Source organism: Hippocampus bargibanti, linkage group LG12, assembly GCF_051943395.1.
Source record: "Hippocampus bargibanti isolate YZ-2025 linkage group LG12, ASM5194339v1, whole genome shotgun sequence".
Lineage (NCBI taxonomy): Eukaryota > Metazoa > Chordata > Actinopteri > Syngnathiformes > Syngnathidae > Hippocampus > Hippocampus bargibanti.
In genome coordinates this window covers 17,002,514-17,020,000 of record NC_142745.1, presented here as the reverse complement: position 1 = coordinate 17,020,000, position 17,487 = coordinate 17,002,514, and the positions used below count along the sequence as shown (strand labels likewise).

General features: G+C 42.5%; 1 protein-coding gene and 2 long non-coding RNA genes across 9 annotated transcripts in view; 2 read left to right on the top strand and 1 right to left on the bottom strand.

Annotated features, from left to right (window-relative positions):
- The window catches only part of cdh22 (cadherin 22), a 200,453-nt gene that overhangs the window by 93,737 nt on the left and 89,229 nt on the right, over positions 1–17,487 (bottom strand). The gene's annotated exons all lie outside the window — the stretch shown is intronic.
- The window catches only part of LOC148890742 (uncharacterized), a 219,077-nt gene that overhangs the window by 130,029 nt on the left and 71,561 nt on the right, over positions 1–17,487 (top strand). The window lies entirely within an intron of this gene.
- On the top strand, positions 580–2,917 carry LOC148890743 (uncharacterized). Its single transcript, XR_016116632.1, has 2 exons — positions 580–692; positions 1,287–2,917. It is a non-coding gene; the product is annotated as an uncharacterized LOC148890743 (long non-coding RNA).

The following is a 17,487-nucleotide window of genomic DNA, read 5'->3' as shown; positions in this document are numbered from 1 at the left end:
GTAGCGTACTAAACGGTACTAATTATACATAAAAAGACTAGAAATTTGCAAGGGAAATGAAAATAATATCGTCATAAGCGGTACTATCGATATAACCGATATCGATATAACGAGACTTTACTGTATATATATATATAGGCAGCGAGAGTGGCTGCCTTTCCAGCAGCTCATGTATTTCGTTTTTCTACTTTCATTCCTTTCATCACTTTGCTGCTGTGAAATGTAAATTTCTCCACTGTGAGACTAATAAAGGCATATCCAATCCAATCCATCCAATCCAATCCAATATATATATATATATATATATATATATATATATATATATATATCAGTGGCGGTCCGTGCATTTCACACCTAGGCCTTCAGTGAAGTCCTGCTTAGTCCAACTTGAACACACAAAAACACACAAACCAGCTGAATTCTGATTGGATTAAAAACTCTGAACTAAAACTACAACACTGAACACTGACTATATATATATAAAAACATATATATATATATATATATATATATATATATATATATATATATATATATATATATATATATATATATATATATATATATATATATATATATGTAACGGAGTTGTGCGCTTAGATTATTAAATTATGAAGGAAGTGACGCAACGGCGCACAGTGTGGCACTATGTCCCGCCCATAGTTTCCAGAACAATCTCGAGGAGATTCAGGGTGAGTCGCAATTTTCTGTTGGTCTTGATTAACGCGCATTTTCATGACAATATCTTATTTTGTTTCCCCTTTTGTACTGTCTAGTGTTATCTAATTAGTTCCCTTATTCATTTCGAGTCCAGATTACTTTTTGTGTCATTATTTACTTCACGTTTTGTCGAGTGGAACTTTGGAGCATATGTGTTAATCACAAGACGAAACCCATGCGACTTCACCCATCCCTTCTGCCATACTGTGTTGCAGGTAATGGTTGTTTCATTTCGTTTTTGTTGAACAATGTTTGGTTTCTTGTGTCGTGTTTCGTTTGCCCGTGGGTGTCCGTGGCGGGTTGAACTGCGCGCCAGCCATTGCAGGCGCGCCACGTGTTCTGCCGAGTCTCCGCCCGTGATGCGTTCAGGGACATCTTGTAAATAACAGTGAACTTGTGTTGTATTCTCTTTTTCTGTAAATAACCACTATACGATCACACGTTGTTAATTCTGTTTTGTTATCTACAATGTTTTGCATTTGAGAACAATCTCGAGGAGATTCAGGTTAATCACAAGACGAAACCCATGCGACTTCACCCATCCCTTCTGCCATACTGTGTTGCAGAAATAAAAGAAATAAAAAGACACATCCACGCGTCTCGTCTTCATTAATACGGCAGCATCGTGGAGATGAAGACAGTCACTGTTGTGACGCCCGTCACATTGGTGCCGTGACCCGGATCACAAGTGACTCTCCACTTCGGACCGGGACCGCGATGCTGCACAATGAAGACGCTGTGCAGTCCCATCACTCGGTGGACGGTGTGTCGACCCCCGTTTTGGAAATACATGTAGAGTGTTAATTGTCTACCTGCTGTTTTGCAATTAGTGTGTTTTTTTTTCATGTACGTGTTTTCATGTGTTAAGTCTAAGAATGAGCTCCTTACAAGTAACAAGTAGCACACCTTTGAATGAGTGTGTTGGTAGAGGTAGAGGCTTCCCAACCGTGTAACAGTTGTGTAGTATAATCCAGAGTGGTGTAGGTTGTACAGAGGGGAATGGGCAGGTTCAAGCTGAGGCCACTTATGTTAGTGGGGACAGAGTTCCTTCCCAGACCCAGTGCAGTGCATCTACGACGAGCGCACAGACAACTGATACACCAGCAACAGATCCCTTTCTCCAGTCTGTCACAGTTATGTAGTGCTATGCAGGGTGATGTAGTTTGTACAGAGGGGAATGGGCAGGTGCGAGCTGAGGCCACTTATGTTAGTAGGGACAGAGTTCCTTCCCAGACCCAGTACAATGCATCTCCGACGAGCGCACAGACCCTGACACACCGGCGACAGATCCCTTACTCCAGTCACCTGACGTAGTTGGTCAGATGACTGACATAATTAGACAGCACTCTTGTACATCCTTGCCCGATAACCTTGTCTATTTTGCCTGTTGGCCTTTCTGTTGTCTTCCGTGTGTATGTTGCCTCACTTCTGCATAATTTAAGGGGGGTGTATGTAACTGAGTTGTGCGCTTAGATTATTACATTATGAAGGAAGTGATGCAACAGCGCACAGTGTGGCACTATGTCCCGCCCATAGTTTCCAGAACAATCTCGAGGAGATTCAGGGTGAGTCGCAATTTTCTGTTGGTCTTGATTAACGCGCATTTTCATGACAATATCTTATTTTGTTTCCCCTTTTGTACTGTCTAGTGTTATCTAATTAGTTCCCTTATTCATTTCGAGTCCAGATTACTTTTTGTGTCATTATTTACTTCACGTTTTGTCGAGTGGAACTTTGGAGCATATGTGCTTTTCTATCGCAGTTAATCACAAGACGAAACCCATGCGACTTCACCCATCCCTTCTGCCATACTGTGTTGCAGGTAATGGTTGTTTCATTTCGTTTTTGTTGAACAATGTTTGGTTTCTTGTGTCGTGTTTCGTTTGCCCGTGGGTGTCCGTGGCGGGTTGAACTGCGCACCAGCCATTGCAGGCGCGCCGCGTGTTCTGCCGAGTCTCCGCCCGTGATGCGTTCAGGGACATCTTGTAAATAACAGTGAACTTGTGTTGTATTCTCTTTTTCTGTAAATAACCACTATACGATCACACGTTGTTAATTCTGTTTTGTTATCTACAATGTTTTGCATTTGAGAACAATCTCGAGGAGATTCAGGTTAATCACAAGACGAAACCCATGCGACTTCACCCATCCCTTCTGCCATACTGTGTTGCAGAAATAAAAGAAATAAAAAGACACATCCACGCGTCTCGTCTTCATTAATACGGCAGCATCGTGGAGATGAAGACAGTCACTGTTGTGACGCCCGTCACATTGGTGCCGTGACCCGGATCACAAGTGACTCTCCACTTCGGACCGGGACCGCGATGCTGCACAATGAAGACGCTGTGCAGTCCCATCACTCGGTGGACGGTGTGTCGACCCCCGTTTTGGAAATACATGTACAGTGTTAATTGTCTACCTGCTGTTTTGCAATTAGTGTGTTTTTTTTTCATGTACGTGTTTTCATGTGTTAAGTCTAAGAATGAGCTCCTTACAAGTAACAAGTAGCACACCTTTGAATGAGTGTGTTGGTCGAGGTAGAGGCTTCCCAACCGTGTAACAGTTGTGTAGTGTAATCCAGAGTGGTGTAGGTTGTACAGAGGGGAATGGGCAGGTTCAAGCTGAGGCCACTTATGTTAGTGGCGACAGAGTTCCTTCCCAGACCCAGTGCAGTGCATCTACGACGAGCGCACAGACAACTGATACACCAGCAACAGATCCCTTTCTCCAGTCTGTCACAGTTATGTAGTGCTATGCAGGGTGATGTAGTTTGTACAGAGGGGAATGGGCAGGTGCGAGCTGAGGCCACTTATGTTAGCGGGGACAGAGTTCCTTCCCAGACCCAGTACAGTGCATCTCCGACGAGCGCACAGACCCTGACACACCGGCGACAGATCCCTTACTCCAGTCACCTGACGTAGTTGGTCAGATGACTGACATAATTAGACAGCACTCTTGTACATCCTTGCCCGATAACCTTGTCTATTTTGCCTGTTGGCCTTTCTGTTGTCTTCCGTGTGTATGTTGCCTCACTTCTGCATAATTTAAGGGGGGTGTATGTAACGGAGTTGTGCGCTTAGATTATTAAATTATGAAGGAAGTGACGCAACGGCGCACAGTGTGGCACTATGTCCCGCCCATAGTTTCCAGAACAATCTCGAGGAGATTCAGGGTGAGTCGCAATTTTCTGTTGGTCTTGATTAACGCGCATTTTCATGACAATATCTTATTTTGTTTCCCCTTTTGTACTGTCTAGTGTTATCTAATTAGTTCCCTTATTCATTTCGAGTCCAGATTACTTTTTGTGTCATTATTTACTTCACGTTTTGTCGAGTGGAACTTTGGAGCATATGTGCTTTTCTATCGCAGTTAATCACAAGACGAAACCCATGCGACTTCACCCATCCCTTCTGCCATACTGTGTTGCAGGTAATGGTTGTTTCGTTTCGTTTTTGTTGAACAATGTTTGGTTTCTTGTGTCGTGTTTCGTTTGCCCGTGGGTGTCCGTGGCGGGTTGAACTGCGCGCCAGCCATTGCAGGCGCGCCGCGTGTTCTGCCGAGTCTCCGCCCGTGATGCGTTCAGGGACATCTTGTAAATAACAGTGAACTTGTGTTGTATTCTCTTTTTCTGTAAATAACCACTATACGATCACACGTTGTTAATTCTGTTTTGTTATCTACAATGTTTTGCATTTGAGAACAATCTCGAGGAGATTCAGGTTAATCACAAGACGAAACCCATGCGACTTCACCCATCCCTTCTGCCATACTGTGTTGCAGAAATAAAAGAAATAAAAAGACACATCCACGCGTCTCGTCTTCATTAATACGGCAGCATCGTGGAGATGAAGACAGTCACTGTTGTGACGCCCGGCACACATATATATATATATATATATATATATATATATATATATATATATATATATATATATATATATATATATATATATATATATATATATATATATATATATATTTTTTTTTTTTTTTTTTTCACAAACTAAACTTGAAGTTTATTTCGCCTCACAATCCTAAGAGAAGATGGTGGCAAGAAGAAACTCCGGGGGGGCGGCGGACGGCTTAACCTATTGTATTTGCGTCCTGTCGAGGTGGCGTCTATAATCACACTCTCTTCCCGCAGCTTCCGGAGTTAATTCCTTCTCAGGCTGTTGGTGGAAGCAATGTCCGTGTTATTGGAAAGCAACTGCAAGCCAGTGTCAAATCCCCCTGAAGCAAACAACCAGTCAACCATACCCCCACTTCTCTCTGCTCACCTGCTCGAAACGATGTGTCCAAAAATGTTCAAGCACTTTGGTATGATTTGTACCGTCCGGCCAGTATTGTGTTAAGTTGCGACGTGGAAAGCGCATGAATATACAACATGCATTTTATATTTTGTGGAAAGTGGAAGCATTTGTCAGGGGGTACCGCATGCAATTGCAATGCAATTTCATTTTCAACAACTGAAGAGGGTCGCAGGGATTGCAGTTGCCTATAGGTGTCAAAGTGGAGGCCCAGGGGCCAACTTTGGTCCGCCACATCATTTTATTCGGCCCGCAAAAGCAAATCAAACTTGTGAAATGTCATGATGCATGCTAAGGTCTGAACCAAAATTTCAAACTATCCCATGTAAACCACAATAACGGCCATTATTTTTAACTTCAAATTTGACGAACTAGCTATTCATTAATTTGTTGCCGGCGGCAAGAGATTAGACACCCTTGCAAGAGCTTATGTGAGCTGACATCGGGTGAAATGAGTCAGTCGCAGGGGACAAGTAGAGAGGAACAACCACTCACCACCTGCATTCAAACCATCAAGGAGTGGGAACCAATCCCATGCGCACCGCTCCACCATCAGCGACAACTAGCAATGAACCACACTGAAAATGCGTTTTCCCTTTGAAGAGTCAACCGGTGTGGCTGTTTTAGAGAATTTCACTGTTACACTTGAATGGCCGTGAATGAATTCATGAATTCATGTTGACATTCGGAGTGTTGACGGGAGTTGACATGTTTGCTTTATCGCATCCTGGGTGGCGTGCCATGGAAAAGCCCCACAAGATCAAGGAAGGATATATTTCAGTCGCAGCTCAATCTGTAGTTACATGCAGGCGAAATAAAGATGGGGAGTATCTCCGTTGGCAAACATTGCTGAGGACGAATGCTAACAAGCGGCAGCATTCAAACAATGTGCATTTTCTGGCAACAGCATGCAGACAATGTACATTTTTTGTCCTGTGCAGCTGGATTTTGGCGGAGGCGGGGGAATGTGACCCGTGTTGTCACACCACACTGCAGCGATGGCAGAATACTCCCTGACCCCCATCATCAACATCATCCTCCTCCGAGGCGGAATATCATTCCTCCATAGCATCAGGGGCAACCTCCCCCTCATTGATATGTTAACGACTAATGTCCAATAAGCATGATTCCTTTCACTTGGCTGCTCCGCGTCAATTGAGCCCAAATACTTCATTTCGAGTTTCCAATTAGAAATGTTCCAGTCATGAAGTAGAAACTTCAAAACCATAAAACACGAGCCATCATGTTTATCCCCAATTGCCTCCGAGGCAAATGGCATCAGGGGGACGATGTTAATTAATTTTGCCTATGTGCTGTTCTTTTTTTCATTTATTTATATTTTTTTACTGTAGATGACTTAACCGGGTCGGCGGGAAATTTCAATCTGTTTAATTAGAGAGCATTTGTATCAAACATATTCTTGGCGGCACTCGCGGCCCATAAGTTAGTTGATTTGCACAGCGTAACATTTGTTGAACCACCGAGCGCTCGCTATCTGGAAATCAAACTCATCCAAGGGCTCTCTACCTTCTTCTGTTTTGCCTCCCAATTAGGGAATATCATTTGGTGTGTACACATTTCCTCCTAATTAGGCCTGGAAATAGGAAACGCTAATTAGGAGGCGAGAGCCGTATGCTAACATGTTGAGTTTTTCGTTCAAATTTGGCTATTGCCATGCTAGTTTGTCGCCAGACTGCACCGGTTAATTAGCAGCGTGTCAATTAGCGGCCTTTTTCCGTCGTCGGCGCGGCTAGCAAAATGTAGGCTCGATGATACAAACATGGCAGCCATACTCGTCTACCTCGCTTTGCACTACCAGTTAGTGCGATCCGAGGCATATTGGCAAGCGTTGCGCAGCCATTCGTGACCTATTAGCAGGGCCGGATTGATTGGAGAGCATGCGCGCAAAGTCTCATCAGCAGGCATGGCCAGAGCGGCGGGCCCTTTGACAGCTGGCAGCAGTCACACGACAGCCAGGCAAGACTGATGACTGGAGGCCGAGAGGCAGGAGACCCCGGCCACCCTGTACCCACTTTGATCCTGTAACGATTATGATTTGCCGCCAGCCGTCTCCTTTTCTTAATGACCTGTAACATTTACTTAAATTAACAATTGGCATGGGGGTGTCATTAATACTCTTTCTACAGTGGGTGGGCAATACAATGTTCCCTCTGAGCTACGTGTGGGGCCAATTCCCGTAATTTCCGGACTATAGATTGCACTTGATTATAAGGCTCATGCACTACATTTTTAGTGGAAAATCGATTTTGTACATACACAAGCCGCATATGTATATAAGCAGCATGTGCCCACATTAAAACATGTAAATATATTTACAAAGAAAGACGGCACACAGAGAGCGTTTTCAAAGTTTTATGCCTGTGACGTGGCAGTGAAACGGTAGCAACATGGAAACAACATGCTAGCAACACAATAGCAACACAGTATAACAGGTCTGGTAAAAGAACATAGTGGTGAAAATCACAGTAAGCCGTGTTCATCTTCCTCCTTTGAACTGAAGCCATCCAAGTAATCGTCCTCAGTGTCGGAATGAAACAGTGTAATATAGACGTCGTCACAGACTACCTCAGCCTCTCTCTCGCTGTAAATCCGGAATTTTCTTTTTGGTGGTGATTGTTTTTGCTTTCAGTCTTATCTGCACAGTCGAAACACCTCGACTATCTGCTCTCTGTGTGTTCACCCAATCTTCTAGAATGTTTTCCAGTTCGGGCCACCTGCAGTTATTACCTCGAAAGCTTTTTTCATATTTTTACGTTGCTCCAGTTCTTCCCGCTGCCGTTTCCAGCCTCTCACCATCGATTCGTTTATGCCAAGTTTACGTGCATCTGCTCTGTTTTCTTCTTTATCGGACAGCTCGATTGATTTTAGTTTGAAAGCTGCGTCATATGCCTTTCTTTTTGTATTTTACATGATGAGGGTATATTCACGCTAATTTAATTTATGAACAAGATGAGAAGTTGCAGTATTCCTCGAGGCATATATTCCACCGGTCTTAATTTTACCTTTGCTACTCGAGCGCCACTGGCGGCCGTTACAAAAAATACATAAATTGGCCGCATCGTTGAAATAGCCGCAGGGTTGAAAATTTGGGGAAAAAGTAGAGGTTTATAGTCCGGAATTTACGGTATGTTCTGCTCTGACTCTCTCGATGCACTGTGACACTAGTACGCACGACATTGCATTTCGATACTCAGTCCTTCAAGGACTGAGTATCAGGACCATTTTAAACACACAAAAAGGACACCACATCATTCCCATTTCCCCAAGAAATAAAAATAATAATAATAATAATACATTTCATTTATAAGTGCCTTTCAAAACTCTCAAGGACACTTTACAGTCATAGGATCCGTTTTTCTACGGGTGAGCAGCGGCAGCCAGACGCGCCAGCGTTCACTCAACCCGGAAGTAACACACAAGTGTGAAGTAAACATTGAGTGTGATCACTCAATGTTTTTACTATAGTTTTGAAGCACACATGGACACATATATATTCCATTTGTGTGGCATAACACATCACAATTAGGGCAACATTTAATATCGTTCACGGGCACTTTTCTCGAATGATGGTGAAGTGAAGCTTCATGAAACATTATATTTGTTTTACTCCTCTCAATAGTGCTTTTTGATTACAATGGAAACGATGGAATGTTATTGAATTTCCATTCCCTGTAATAATCACAAGTACTTCATGAAGCTTCATTCGTCACCATTAAAGTGAATAATTACATGAAAAACTTGAAAATTGAAATATTTTACATGAAGTGACATGAAATATTTGAAAAAAAGCAAATCATCCCATTCTGCAGTGGCCGAAACCGAACCCAAAACTCATTCGAATTTGGCAGACTCTCTTAACTTCCACGGCTAACACAGGCTAAAATATAACCCCTTTCCAGACAATATAAAGATCTTTAGAACACAGACTTCCTTGATGCCAAGTACCACTTTTCTCTTGCCGAAAGAATTGAGAGCATCATCAGGCATCACAGAACATACACAAAAACTGTGAAAAGTGGAATTGTGAATAACGTATAGCAGTTTTCAGCACATTTTTAACTTCTTGTGTGGATCCCTAATAAAGAGTGTGGTGGGTGCATCGTCTCAGTACACATCGATTGCAAAGCTGTGTGCAGGGTAAACCTCCTTTGACTGTGTACATATTTACCCTCGACTTTGAAATTTAGGATCAGGCACTGTCACCAGTCGTTGATCCGCCACATTCACACACGGCGGTAAATGGGAAGGTGAACTAAAACCGCCTCCAAAGTGCTCTTGAACTGTTTATTCCTCAGTATATATTAAAAGGATTAGCCCATGTACGTAACGTGATTACGAACAAAGTGTTGGGAAAGCGAACAGGCAGAAAGTCAACACACACGTAGATAGACACACGTTTCCGTGTGAGCAATAAGGTGAGGTGGAAACTCAAATTATCAGGTGGATTAAGAGATTACTTCAAAACTGATTGGAGTCTATTTTTAGTCATTTAAAAATAAAAATAAATCTGAACAACATAGTTTGCAGGTAGAGGAAGTGTACAAATGTAGATTTTCAATGTATCTACAAATGTCATATCCTGCAATTTGAGCAAAATATGTTTTTTTTGGCAAAATGTCCAAATGCAGCCCATGGTCAATTTTCATCCGGCTCGCAGCCTCCGTCATAAAATCAATAACATCTGGCCCGCATGTAGAATTCATTGGGCAGGAGTGCAGGTACATGCATGTGCCAAGTGTTGCCATCGAGAGGCTCAATTAGTAACAGCAAATTAGGATAGAGAAATCCTAATTCTCCATACTAATTTGCTAAAATGCCATTTTTTTCTAAAATGGCAACAATTAACAAATGAACAATAACTTCTCAACAGTTACAAAAAGTTAAAGTGCTAAAAAAAGCAAAGTGAATAATTATTCAATTTCAATTTTCAATGCCAACAGAGAATATACTTCCTGAGGCTGCTAAAGAAGCATGGCCTGCCACAGGAGGTGCTGTAACATTTCTACACGGCTGTCACGGCTGTATCTGTTTTTTTAAAGGCTTGTAACACCACCAAACAACATTTTTAAAAGACAAAATCTGCCCCCCTTTGCAAAAAGTTTGGACACCCCTGGTTTTCGGATAACATATGTGTCATGATGCCAAAATAAATGTTAAATAATTTTGTGTTTTCTGGATTTTGGATGGGAGAAAGGTTCGCATTTCTCCCCATCCAAAACAGTAGAGTTGGGCGACCACTAATTGACTCTGCGAAGGTGATTGCAACCACCTGGGAATGGGCAATTGCCGCTGGGACCTGATTGGCCAGAAGCTCAGGGGAAGCACCTTTAAAACCAGACTTAGCCAGTCACTTCGAGGAGGAAGAAGAGGGAGAAAAGACAGCCCGGAGAGCAGTGTTACCTGTCTATCAACCACAACTTCAAATAAAGAAAACTCACAATACCCTTCCTGCATCTGGCTGCAACTTTTATCGTCTTTCCACCTGATTGCTGTCTCGCCGCACAACAATATGCCTTGATGGTCGAGCAACAATTCCATTGAAGAAAGCATACCATATATTGTGCCCACAGGCATAGTTTGCAACGGTGCCGTTATACCCGCGAGATGTCTGAGAGGTAAGAAAAGAAAATTGCGGCAAGATTCACTGCTGGATACGCTGCAATTAGCGAATCACAAGGGCAACTTTAGCACGACAACGACAATCTGTCACCTCCCATTCGAGTCAGCGAAAGCGGGAGCCTAATGCCAAGTAGCGCCCATTCCTTTGCACGGCTCCCGGTGTCAATGCGCATCTCGTTCTCCTCAGTCACTCTCGGCCGCATGCCATTGACTGGCCAATACCGCACAGGGCGCCGGACGCAGAATACCAAGTCCAGTGGAAAGCGAGCGAGAGTGAGCCAGAGAATGGCGAGTTCCAATTGCTGCTGGGCTGGATGCTATTCTTGGCAGGCAAACAGAAAAGGATTGTGGATCCCTGTTAAACCGCGGCGACGGGAAGTGATTCAGATGAATGAAATGGGTTGAATGTTTCTGCAGAGGTTCTTTGGGTCCAGCGACGTATGTTGTGGACCGGAGGCATTGGAATGGTGGTCCGGGCAAACTCGATCATGCAGAATTGTACCTTTAGGACTGAGCATTTGAGTCAGCTGTGAGTTTCTGTAGCCACGTGGTCTCTGCTCTTTCATTCAAGCATCGTCGTGGAGTGCGATTAGCATCTGTCAATTATTGTTAGCAGCCAGAAGGACGCACGAGATGGAATCCAACCGGGACGAATTTAGAAAGCGACTGGGCTAAGTGATATATGAAGACTTTCCTCCTTTGCAATATCAAAAAAGCATCCTTGAAGGCCAACAATTATTTTAGTCATATTTTTTGCAACTACTAGTTGTAGACCTTGGATTGATTTCCACCAAATATCAGGTCACACACAGACAAACAAAAAATGTGCTCACAATCACACTAAGAGACAACGAAACTGGAGTACCTGGAGAAAACCCACACAGGTACATGAAGAACATGCCATATTAAGGCTATGGCCCGGAATAGAACCCAGGAACTCTGCACTGCGAGGCGGACATGCTTCCAAGTTGGTCACCGTGCCGCCCGAATAAAAAAATAAAATAAAATAAAAAATAAATAAATAAAAAACTAACCTTTTTGACACTGAAAAGGATTCATTGCTGCCCCTGCATCCACATAAGTCAAAATAAAAATATAATAATTCAGAAAAATACTTTGTTCTTTTTTGCTTTGTTGTCCATCATTTAAAGATACTGTATGTCTGTATTGTGTTTTAATCACAATTTTAGCCGACCAAATTAAAATTTTAACATTTATTTTTTTTGTTTTTTTTGTTTATGTATTTATTTGTTCATGTATGCATGCATGTATGTATGTATGTATGTATGCATGCATGCATGTATGTATGTATGTATGTATGTATGTATGTATGTATGTATGTATATAATATAATATAATATAATATAATATAATATAATATAATAAAATATAAATATAAAATATAACATAATAATATAGTAATATAATAAATGCATTTATTTATTTATGTATTTATTCATTATTTTGATGACACAGCCCAGGTGCACTAAGTTTGATTTTGCTACTGTATTGACACGTGTCAGCGATATACGTGTCGTTCTCGAAGAGTATTTGGTGTTCATGTCTTAGTCACCCCTTGGCGAACCAAGTGACTGTGACAAATTGGGATGGGAAATGACAAAAGAGCCGCTTTAATAAGCGCGGAGGAAGGATCTTGGAAGGTGGTGTCGGGTTTGCTCTGATGAACAGACTGTGCGGACTCCTCCTGGGCTGGGCTTGAATAGCAGCTTTCATTCATCGGATGGGAAAATTCTGCCAATGTAAGATGGAGCTGGGTGGGTTTCTTGCTTTCAAACTGTCGCCTTGTGTGCGTGTGTTTGTGTGTGTGAGTGTGTGTGTGTGTGGGGGGGGGGGTTGCGTCCAACAAATGCATAATCAGAGTTTACATCAATCAGAGAAGGCAAGTTTGTGTAAAATGTGGTCTTTGTACATAACTTCAGCCTGTGAAGTTTCATATCCATTTACCCTTGTGATGGTAACCACGTGGGAGGCGCTGCTTTATTTTATTTTGTATTATTTTTATTATTATTTTATTTATTTTGTATTATCCAATATTTTATTTCATCCCTGTCCTAATGAAAGCAGTCCCAACATTGTGCGCGTTGAGCACTTTGAATGCATGTGCACAGAAAGCATAGAAGAAGATGAAATGTGCAATGTTTGTCTTTTGTATCAGCGGGGACAAACTTGCGAATGCGATGCTGATGAAAAATGCGTATCTGAATATTGCAAAATAGGGCATAGTATAGTTTTATTTCATATTATTATGAAAATGCCAAAAACGACAACAGACGCATTTGAGTACTATGCTTGACATATGTATTAATTACAATGGCTGTCATTATACGGGGACCATCCGGTCTTTTGAAGAATTTCATTGGGTTCAACCATTTTCAATGGTAAGGAGGAATTTGAATATGAGTATATCTTTACGTCTGTGTAAGCTCTCAGTCATACAGGAGTGGTCCATCGATGAAAAGGTTTCTTCAGCCGTCATCTGTACTTCTTTGAAGGTGTCGGACGTTTCGCTTCTTGTCCAAGAAACTTAGTCCGGCACCGTCATGTCTGGACAGTAGGGATATATATATATATATATATATATATATATATAGGGCCTAAACTACCAGTAAGACTTTAGTTTCCTGACGAAGTTTCTTGGATAACAAGCGAAACGTCCGACACCTTCAAAGAAGTACAAATGACGGCTGAAGAAACCTTTTCATCGAGTATATTTTTATTTAAAAGACAACCGACGTCACTTTTTTGTTTCTTAACTGACATCAGAAAAACGTTTTATGGCATTTAAAATACCCAAAACACGCAGTGATATTTTTATTCAAATGCAAAACACCAATAAAAATGACTTAAAGTGTCCAAAATCTGCAAAAATTTGAGCTGCGAATTGGGTATTTTCAGAAAGTCCCGCCCCCAGTTCGTGACGTCATCCCAAGACGTCTTGCATTGCTAGAGAATCAAAACAATGGCTTCAGATTCGATGAATATGCTTTCTTGTCACACATGCAGTTCTGAATAAGATTCAAACAGTTCTGAAGAGGAAAGCATACATGTTTGCAATCGATTAAATAATTTATTCCGTGCCATTATGAGGCAACATTGAGGGGAAATGTCTCATCGAAAAAGAGGCACAAAATGGCGACCTCCTGTGGCCACTTCCGTTTCCACAGGCTGATAAATTCCTTATATGGAGCTTGGACGCCCTCATCTGGTGGCTTTTGGGTGCAACACGAGGTCCCCAGACCAAACAACTACAGCAACATACATTGACGTGATGGAAGGACCGCTACGATGTGTCTTTTTTTCGGTCAGGGGCATTCCTTTCGTGACGTCACGTACGGACTCGTCACCAACTCAAAAACAAGACTTCCTGAATATTCAGCGCGAGTCTTAAAATGTAAAATATAGCTATATGCGGTGGAATCTTATTAAAATACGCACAGTAGAAGTCATTTGAAGCCATTTTACAAATTATGGACACAACTTGTCCAAAGACGTCGGTTGTCCTTTAAATTTTTTTCACTAAATTGGATTTCAAGTAATAAACCGGTATTTGAGTTGCAGAACAAATATAGAAAGTTCTCTCTGGAACATGGTTATGTTTTACAATGTATATCTTCAACCAGGATACAGTAAAGCACAACTCATTCTTCACAGATGATAAATAATATAACGTTTATCAATCAGAATCAGAATCAGAATCAGAATCATCTTTATTGCCAAGTATGTAGGACACACAAGGAATTTGTTTCCGGTAGAACACGCTGCACTAGTATCGTTGTCAAAAAAACTGCTAAGTGGCACTATACAGTTCCATTTTGGCTACTGTTGAAAGAGTTCAAAGAGTTAATGGCTTGGGGGAAGAAGCTGTTTAAATGTCTGCTGGATTTGGTGCGCATGGATCGGTAGCGCCTGCCTGAGGGGAGTAGCTGGAAAAGGTGGTGGGCAGGGTGCGGAGGGTCCAGTAAGATTTTCCGCGCCCTAGTTTGGATTCTTGCAGTGTGCAAGTCCTCGAGAGTGGGTAGGGCGGTGCCAATGATTTTTTCCGCCGTCCTAACTGTCCGTTGAAGTCGGATTTTGTCCATTTTTGTGGCGGCCCCGAACCAAACGGTGATGGAAGAACACAGGATGGATTCGATGACAGCCGTGTAGAAATGTTGCAGCACCTCCTGTGGCAGGCCATGCTTCTTTAGCAGCCTCAGGAAGTACATTCTCTGTTGGGCCTTTTTCAGGATAGAGTTGGTGTTGACCTCCCACTTCATGTCCTGGGAGACTGTGATTCCCAGGAACTTGAAGGTCTCAACGGTTGACACCAGGCAGTTGGATAGTGTGAGGGGTAGCTGTGGTGATGGATGTTTCCTGAAGTCCACCATCATCTCAACTGTCTTGAGCGTGTTCAGCTCCAGGTTGTGACGGCTGCACCAGAGCTCCAGCTGCTCCACTTGTTGTCGGTACGCAGACTTGTCGCCGTCTTTGATGAGACCGATGACCGTGGTGTCGTCTGCGAACTTTATGAATTTGACAGCTGGGTGCGTTGAGGTGCAGTCGTTCGTGTAGAGAGAGAAGAGCAATGGAGAGAGGACGCATCCCTGCGGGGCTCCAGTGCTCGTGGTTCGTGTCGTGGATGATATATTTCCGAGTCTGACCTGTTGTGTCCGTCCTGTCAGGAAGCTGAGGGTCCACTGGCAGATCGTGGCGGACACACCAAGCTGGAGAAGTTTGGGGATGAGGAGTTCTGGGATGATGGTATTGAACGCAGAGCTGTAGTCCACAAACAGGATCCTTGCGTAGGTTCCTGTGTTGTCAAGGTGGTCGAGGATGTGGTGCAGTCCGATGATGACTGCATCCTCCACAGACCTGTTTGCCCGGTAGGCAAACTGAAGAGGATCTAGCAGAGGTCCGGTGATGTTCTTTAGGTGGTTCAGCACGAGGTGTTCAAAGGACTTCATGACCACAGACGTCAGAGCGACGATCATACGCTTGTGAATAAATTATCTGTTTTGATGCCCATTTCTATGTTTTTAAATATCTGTTGTTTAAAGGCGTGTAACACCACCAAACAACATTAGCTCATCTGCGGCGTTTACTATTTTGGTTTCAGCAGAAGGCTATGTGGGATGTCCTCATTCGGTTACTGTTGGTGGTCACTAAATGCTCAGTGTAATTTTCTTTTTCGACATTTATTCTAGTGTGACTTAAAATCTCAAATTATCATGGCCCAAAAAAACAGCTCAAAGTTATATGTATTTATTATTAACAGACTGACAAATATCGGATTTGATATAAAAAAAAGCATTTGTATCTCAATTTTTGGTTTGCAAGTCAAGCAAAACTACAAAAATAAACAAATGAAAACATAAATAAATAAACAAACACATAAATAAGGCATTCAAACAACTTGTAGAGTAAGTCAGGTGACCTGTGCCTTGAGGCCCGTGAGAATTTCTCCTTTTCTCTGTCAGTTTCAAGTTATTTTTTGATTTTTTTTCCACCTTCTGCACCCCAATGAATCGTCTCACTTCTGCTTTTGCTGTAGATGCTTGACTGCCTTGATTCGGTGCCATCTGGTGCATTCAACCAAAAAGATTCCCATTAGACCTGAGAAAGGACTGGCTCTGACTCCACGTATCTTCTCAACCTCATCAACATTCTGACGGTGAGGTTGTGCGCTTACCAAATTGCGCGTGAAGACCTCTCTCTCTCTAACACATCTCCACTCGTGGTTAATCTGTTGACTGGACGTCCTTCATTTTTGGGTCACATCACCGGAGTTGTCGCAAACATGCGAGCCAAACGGGATGCCACAAGAGTGTTGGGAGCGCACAATGGGGAATGACGTGCGCGTTTTCACGTTAAGCGAAGCCAGCGTTTTATTTGTGGAAAGGTCAAACCTACAAGCCTGGAGACAGGTTGTATAAATGTGGTAATTATTATGTCGCTACTCAGGAATTAGAAGGAGCTTCATGTCAAATGCCAACAACCTACACGCAGGGGCTGTGCGAGTCTTTGGGAAATGTCAGCGTCGTGGAGGAGGAGAGCGGCTATTGGAAAGTAATTCTTTTCTCAATTGTCATTCCTGCCCTTGAAGAATGAAAGTATCGCTCGTTGTCAAGTTAATAACAAAGTGTGACGCTGACAGCACAAAGGTCAATCCGAATGATGTGCTTGGTGAGCATCCAGAACAATGTTTGCTTAGGTGCGTCCAAGGACCGGAACGTTTTGCTTTTGCGGAGTGATGCGAAAACTGGATATTTTAGCATCATTGCTAACACAGCATGCCGTTGCTGCCGTTGCTGTTTCGATATATCCTCTGTGGAAATCATAACAATGCCAATTGACGGAGACACTGAAAAAGAACAATTCCCGCTCACATGTACACCACACAACGCAATTTAAAGACTTGAATTAACCTGACATACTTGTGGAGAGCAAGTATGTCATAAACTGCGAACTTCCAGGTTGCCGCATGACAATATCAGAGTGAATTAGCCGTCCTTTCTCGGATATAATTGCTTTATTCACGCTGTCACCGGCTAGATGCTTTTCGTTAATCCAAATTAACAGAAGTTTTTCAACCTCTTCGATTGCCCTAGACCGTTGCTTTGACAGCGCGGAAACACTTTTAGCAACACACGCAACTTAGGATATTGGTACTGGGCTACAAACGCACACCTCGTTCATGTTCATCAATGATCTCTTTCTTCTCCTCAACTGTAATTTTGTTTTGTGTCTTCTTCGGCTAAACACGAGCCTGTGGTGGGGTCTTTTTCGTTCCTATAACAGCAAAAGTATCTGTAAAAAATCC